The 7500-nt window shown below is 35.6% G+C and overlaps 1 protein-coding gene across 3 annotated transcripts in view; it reads left to right on the forward strand.

The window, feature by feature from the left end:
• The first annotated feature begins 3131 nt into the window (after window positions 1–3131).
• Window positions 3132–7500, forward strand: part of LOC115226098 (RNA-binding protein 39) — a 127172-nt gene continuing 122803 nt past the window's right edge. For 2 of the 3 annotated variants that reach the window (XM_029797078.2, XM_029797080.2), the window contains exon 1: window positions 3366–3549. The gene's annotated coding sequence lies outside the window, so the exon portion shown is untranslated. Of the gene's footprint in view, window positions 3207–3365; window positions 3550–7500 lie in introns of those variants that run through there. The other variant, XM_029797079.2, reaches the window with a different exon arrangement.

Genomic DNA, 7500 nt, shown 5'->3' on the forward strand with positions numbered 1-7500 from the left:
AGGGTTGCACCAGGTTCCGTAGTCTGTTTTCACTTGGTTTCTATGGCTGGATGCCCTTCCTAATGCCAACCACTCCACTGAGTGCATTAGGTGCCTTTTATGAGGCACCACCACCCGTACCTTTTACATGGCATCAGCACCAGTGCTGTGTATGTGGTACCGATATTTTATATATGGGACCATGGTTTTAGGATCTCAATGCTGTTATGGTGAATGGGTTTTCTCAAGTACAGCAAGGCATCACATACCTTAGTCCCCTTTCCTCTCCTTCAAAAGGTTCAGTGTTTTGAGGTTGGTCTTCATTCCATGCCTCCATGGGTCATTCTCTTCCACAACCTCCCTCTTCTTTAAGTGCTTGCTACTTCTTCATGCATCTGTCCTCCTCCACTTCCTCCTCATCATCATTTAACATGTTTTCTACGCTGGCATGGGTTGGACGGTTTGAAGGAAGCTGGCCAGCAGAAGAGCTGTTCAGGCTCCATGTTTGTTTTGGCTGGTTACTACAGCTGGATTCCCTTCCTAACATCAACAACTTTATAAAGTGTACTGGATGCATTAATGCAGCACCAGTATGGGTGCATTTATGTGGTACCAGTTGAGACCCCCTTCGGTCATGATTGACCGTGGGATTGCATCTAGAAAGTTACCCTCTCAGGCACAAGTCCGAGCAAGGTTGTTTATGGAAGGCCAGCAGTCGCCCATGCATACCGGCCTCCGCTCTCCACGCCACCAGTGTTATCCAAGGGAAAGGCAAAGGTCGATACAGCTTGGCACCTGTGATGTCGCAACTCATTTCTACAGCTTAGTGAGCTGGAGGAAAATGAAAGAGGCCAATGTCAAGTGGCTCCTTGACACTGGCCTTTTTGTCTATGAGAGGCCCAACACTTTTATCAGCCACTTTGCATCCGTAAGGCCTAATGCTTGAAAAGTGCTTTTCCTGTGCCAGTGACATTCGTGACAGTTATGTAACACCAGAATCAGCCACAACTACAATTTCACTACAATATATATCAAAACAGATGACTGGAAAAAATCTGGCATTATTTATTCTCCAATGTATGTTTCACTGCTTAATAGAAGTTACATAGATATACATGTTGAAAATCATGTAAGACATCTTGAAGAATTACTAATTGGCAATGTCTTACATAGTTTTCTACATATATATCTATGTAACTTCTATTAAGCCGTGAAACATATGTAATGGGGAATAAATAATCAATCCTTTCTACTGTAGGCACAAGGCCTGAAATTTTGGAGAAGGGATAAGTTGAATACATCGATCCCAGAGCATAACTGATACTTATTTTATTGACCCCGAAAGGATGACAGGCAAAGTTGACCTTGGCAAAATTTGAACTCAGAACCTAGCGACAGATGAAAAACCACTAAGCATTTTATTAGGTGTGCTAATGATTCTGACTCCTGAATGATAATAATATCAGATTTTTTTTGTTTTCTATTCTATTGGTGAATGCAATTGTCTTCCCAATAGCAACATATGGATGCGAGACCTGGACACTAAAGAAAGCTGACCAGAAGAGAATTAATGCATTCGAGCTTTGGTGTTGGAGAAGACTTTTACGGATTCCATGGACAGCGAGGCTCACCAATGGAGAAGTTCTTAAGCAGATCAGGCCGAAAATGTCACTAGAAGCTAGGATCACCAAGCATAGATTGGCATATTTTGGTCATATTATGAGGAGAAAATCCCTGGAGAAGGACATCATGCTTGGAATGGTCAGTGGCAAGAGAGGAAGAGGCCGACCAAGAACCCGCTGGCTTGACACCATCAAGAGTGATACCGGAATGGACATAGCCAATCTGAAAGAAGCAGCCCAGGATAGAACTGACTGGAGGACACTGATCCAATGAGTGACTGAGAGTCGACTTCGACTGAGTGGATAGATAGAGATTTTATATGTAATTACTCTGTAAAATGTATTTTCCAGTATTTCCTAGTATTTTTAACACTCATACATATAACATTTACAAATATACTGGAATATGCAGTTATGCTTGATGAGGACACAGCTTGGATTATAACCCAATCTACATAATATTTATTTCTGTGTGTGTGTGTGTAGGTTCTTCTCTTCCAGCCGACAAGCTGGTGTCCCAGTATGGCTGCAGTTCAAAGACTGAAACAATAAAAGGTAAGAAAAAAAGATACATCTGTGAACACACACACACACACTTTAGCCACAGCAACACAAATGTTGCAAGGTCACCAATACACATATACTGATAGAAACACATACTAAAAGCACAAGTATATATTTGGGATCTTTTCGGTTTGACCGGCAGTTTTTTCTAGCGGTGTCATATGAAATTGTCACCCATAATTATGACCCTAGTATCGATCTATTGCATTTCAATCTGTTTTAGGGTTAGGGGTGGGGGGAGGGTATCTTTTTTTCTTCACAAATGTCAATAAACCCAATCTGTTTCTTAAACGAGGGACATATTCATACGGCACAGAATGTTGTTTACCTCAATGGATGTCATTGATTGGTTGAAATTGCAGAAATTGAAGAAAAGAAACAACAAATATCTTACAAAGTATAGAATTTTCTCAATAAAGCCAAGAAAAAAAAAAGATGTTTTATAGACACATTCTACCAGTATACGAAGTTTAAAATTTTTTATTTACCTAGAAATTATGTTAGAAACTGCCGTTCAAACCGAAAAAATCCCACATACAACACAAACTAGTCACAAACACACATGCATTTAGAGAAACGCACACACACTAATAGAAGCGCAATACACACATGTACAGTAATTGAAGTACAATAAACATGCACTAATAGAAGTACAGTACACATACACCCAACATGCACTAAAGTCACCAACATATATAGTTTCTTTATTGCCCACAAGGGGCTAAACATAGAGGGGACAAACAAGGACAAAGGGAGTAAGTCGATTACATCGACCCCAGTGCGTAACTGGTACTTTATTTATCGACCTCGGCGGAATTGAAGTCACAAACACACACATATATATATATATATATATATATATATACACACGCACACAGAACCAACGAACACATACATTCAGTACATAAGGCTACACACACACACAAGAGAAAAACATCCACCACGTGAGGAATTACTTCCCTTGACAAACCACCTCTCCATGATTTACAATATGTAAACCCCTCAGCCAGCTCCGCCATTTTTGGTAAACAGCTTGCGTATGTACGTATCACGCCTTTCTCCCCCTCTCTCTATTCGTCTATACGTGTGCGTGCGTATTTTCTCCTCTGTATTCCTATACGTATGCGCGTACGTGACGCCTCCTCGCTCTATCTATGTATGTGCGTGTGCGCTCTGACTCTCTCTTTATGTGTATGTGTGTGCGTGCTTCCTCTCACTTTTCAGCCATTTGTTCATTCTTCTCTGTATACACGCAGGACGCGCATAGATATATATGTACGTATATATACTATAATATATATATGTGTATATATATGTGTAAAAATATATTTATATATATGTTGACCACAACTGAATAATAAGGCCATTACAATATTTTACTGAGGTAAGAAGAATTATACGTACATGTGTATTATATACACTTAATAACTCATGTATGTATGTATTATATATATATGTGTATGTATATGTATACATACAGCTTTTGAATTCATGAAAAGGAGGAATATACATATGTGTGTGTATATATATAGTAATATTGTATATGCATATAAAGTACTTTATATGTATAAAGTAGTTTTGTACATGATGTCTGAAGCTTCTTTTTTCGTATTGTTGATCGCTATTCAGAGTAGTAGATCGTAGATCAACAAAAAGCCCCATCCTTTCTACCCCATGTGTGTATAATATATGGTATATGATGTATATCCTGGTGTATATATAACGAAGAAAAGAAGGGATCGTTACGACACGCGTTCGTCTGTCTCTACACATGGCGACGGTGAGGATTCCTAGTCTTTCGGCATCTGATGTACTTTTTCTCTTTAATTTCTCGATAAAACTTCGGTGAATTTCACTGAGATGTGTCGATTATGGTTGAATACATGTTATATGTCCATTTACGCGTGTATATACGTATATGTTGTTGAGAAATTATAGGAACTTGTGTTGTGTTTGAAGACATGTCTTTCCCAATGTCGGTTAGTCTTTCGGCATCTGATGTACTTTTTCTCTTTAAATTTTCGATAAAACTTCGGTGAATTTCACTGAGATGTGTCGATTATGGTTGAATACATGTTATAAGTCCATTTACGCGTGTATATATGTATATGTTGTTGAGAAATTTTAGGAACTTGTGTTGTGTTTGAAGACATGTCTTTCCCAATGTCGGTTAGTCTTTCGGCATCTGATGTACTTTTTCTCTTTAATTTCTCGATAAAACTTCGGTGAATTTCACTGAGATATGTCGATTATGGTTGAATACATGTTATATGTCCATTTACGCGTGTATATACGTATATGTTGTTGAGAAATTATAGGAACTTGTGTTGTGTTTGAAGACATGTCTTTCCCAATGTCGGTTAGTCTTTCGGCATCTGATTCGTTAATCTAGTTTTTCTCTTTAATTTTTCGATAAAACTTCGGTGAATTTCACTGAGCTATGTCGATTATGGTTGAATACAGCTTATAAGTCCATATACGCGTGTATATATGTATATGTTGTTGAGAAATTTTAGGAACTTGTGTTGTGTTTAAAGACATGTCTTTCCCAATGTCGGTTAGTTAAAACCTAGATCTTTCCATGTCGTTGCCTCTTCGTTTATAATTTTAATCACTTCACCAATTAAAACATCGTTGGAATTTCATTGAAAAATGTCGTTTATACTTTTGTATATACAGATGTGTATATATTTATTGGAAATACATAGAGAGATAGTATGTTTTGGAGGATTTTTTTCATTTTTACAAGAGGTGTTTCGTTATTTTCCTTCCGCCAATATATTATCCGTGCGTGTGAATACATGTATATATAAAATACTTTGTGCTTGAAGTGTGTAGATTATATATAAAGCGTGTGTATACACACACTAGCGGTTTATCCAGGTCGCCCCCCCTTTGTTTGAGCAGAAGTTAATCAAATGGCGTTCCAGCCATGACCTTTCATCTATCTACCTATTTATATCTTTGCATGTCAGTCTATCCTCCATTTGTATATCCGTCTATTTCTGTTTCCCTCTATCAGTATATACTCCAATCTATCCTTCGTTTCAAAAGACAATGGGGGAATGTTGGTTTTTAAGGGAAATTTGGCTGCTATTTCTGAATATGCTGGTTGATCGCTCGCTGGTACATTTATGCAGGACTACGCATATTGTTTTTAGTCATTTTTATATGCGAATCAACTAAATTTTCATTGAAAATGTCAGGGTTTATTGAATTTAAATTTATTGGGGGGGGGGGAAACCCCTACAAGTAGAAGACACTTGCCCAAGGTGCCACGCAGTGGGACTGATATCTAAACACGAATTTCTTTCATGAATCTCATTAAAAAGACAAAAAGCTTACTGGAAATAATGTAGCTAATTGTAAGTTTCAATAGAGGTCTGTTTCGTTTTTGACCGGATTTTCGTTTCTAAACAACCAGGCATGTAAACATCACTATCACTGTGGTCTTTATATATTTTTATATTTCTTTCTATTCCCGTCGGAAATTATTTAAGAATTTCATTGAAATATGTCATTTAAAGTTTATGAAATATATATCCACTGAAAAATACATAGAAAATTGTATATTTTCCAAGTGTATTTTGTTCTTTATTATCGTCTGCAGACAAAGTATGAACATCACTGTCTTTACATATATATTTTTTCGTTATATTGCCCTATTTCTGTCCTAAATTGTCTAAAACTCTCATTTAGGATTCATTTAATTTCCTGATCAATAAAGGAAATTATAAATTTTAAAAGTATTTTGTTCCATTATCGTTCTATTGTCACCCATAGACATGTAAACAATCGCCAATAAATTCGTTATATATATATATAGGTAAATTTTGGCATTATTTACCTGTATTTCTCTATTTCTGTCCTGAATTTCGTTGAAAAGTGTCGTTTAAGGTGTATTAGTTACATACTTCCCGAAAAATATTGAAAATTTTTAAGTGTTTTATCGTTTCCAGACAAATCAGATGGTAAACATCACCATTAGTTTATCTTATATTTTGTTTTATTTCTCTGTTTTTACTGTTAAACCTCACATGAATTTCATGGAAAAATGTTGAATGTTTATTAAATGTATATGCAGTGGAAAAAATAATATCGAAACTAGCAAACTTTTAAGAGTTCTTTCTATTATTATCCATGGACGAATTTAAGCATCAATCACCATTGGTCGTTTTATATATATAAAAATTCTCTAATTTAATGTTTCATTGAAAAATGTGGTTTAAGGGTTGATATATATTTAATAGGAAAAAAACCCCAAAAAGAATTCAAAATGTGATTTTTTCGTTCATCTTTAACCGAGCGCAGAAAGCATACAGGCAAGCATGGCGGTCAGGCTGTCGGTGTTGTAAACATCGTTTTCTTGTTATGTTATAAATATATTCTCTTCAAGTCTGCCATTAAATGCGGACCACCTTTGATCAGAGGTCTGACCTGGCCTACACAACAATCGTATGTGACAAACGAGCAAGAGAGTGCTCAATACATGGACAGTTTATTCTTTTTTGTTAGAAATTGGTGATTTAGCGAGTCACTAGTGTCAGGTGACGATGTACATATCTTTGCGTGTGTGTGTGTGTATATTGCTTGTTTTTAATGTCTAGTTCCATTGAAACAATTAAGCATTAACTAAAAGTTCAATCCGCACCGGAGTATCAAATTTATTTTAAAAAGAGCTTGGCCGTTTCCTTGTATATATATATATATATATACATACACGCACACATAGACTTTGTGTATAATTGAGTGTATATATATATAAACACACACATACACACTGTATGATTGTGTGTGTGTGTGTGTGTGTATATATATATTGTAACGAAGGATCGCCTATGTATATATATATGTGTGTGTGTGTGTGTGTGTATATATATATATATATATATATATATATATATATAGCAATTAAGGACAACTACTTAATAAGGAAAACTTAACAAGAAATTGTCAGGTAGATAGCTTAACAAGAAATTGTTCAATATGTTCAATAAGAAATAATTATTTTCGATATATATATATATATATATATATATATATATATATATATTGTAACGAAAGATCGCCTATGTATATATATATATGTGTGTGTGTATATATATTGTAACGAAAGACCGCCTATATATATAAATATGGGTTTAAATAATGAACAAGGCTAAAGATTACTATGGCTAGTTTATTGAAAAACAGAGAAGAAGAAGAATATTTTAAGGTGTTCTGTTGTTACATAATGAAACAAGCATTTATGCTTATATGCATAAAAATTTTTTTTGATTTTAAATTGTAATGCAAAGAGGACGCGATGACCACTCTTATCTTTTATGAAGAGATC

The sequence above is a fragment of the Octopus sinensis genome, linkage group LG29 (genome assembly GCF_006345805.1).
Source record: "Octopus sinensis linkage group LG29, ASM634580v1, whole genome shotgun sequence".
Lineage (NCBI taxonomy): Eukaryota > Metazoa > Mollusca > Cephalopoda > Octopoda > Octopodidae > Octopus > Octopus sinensis.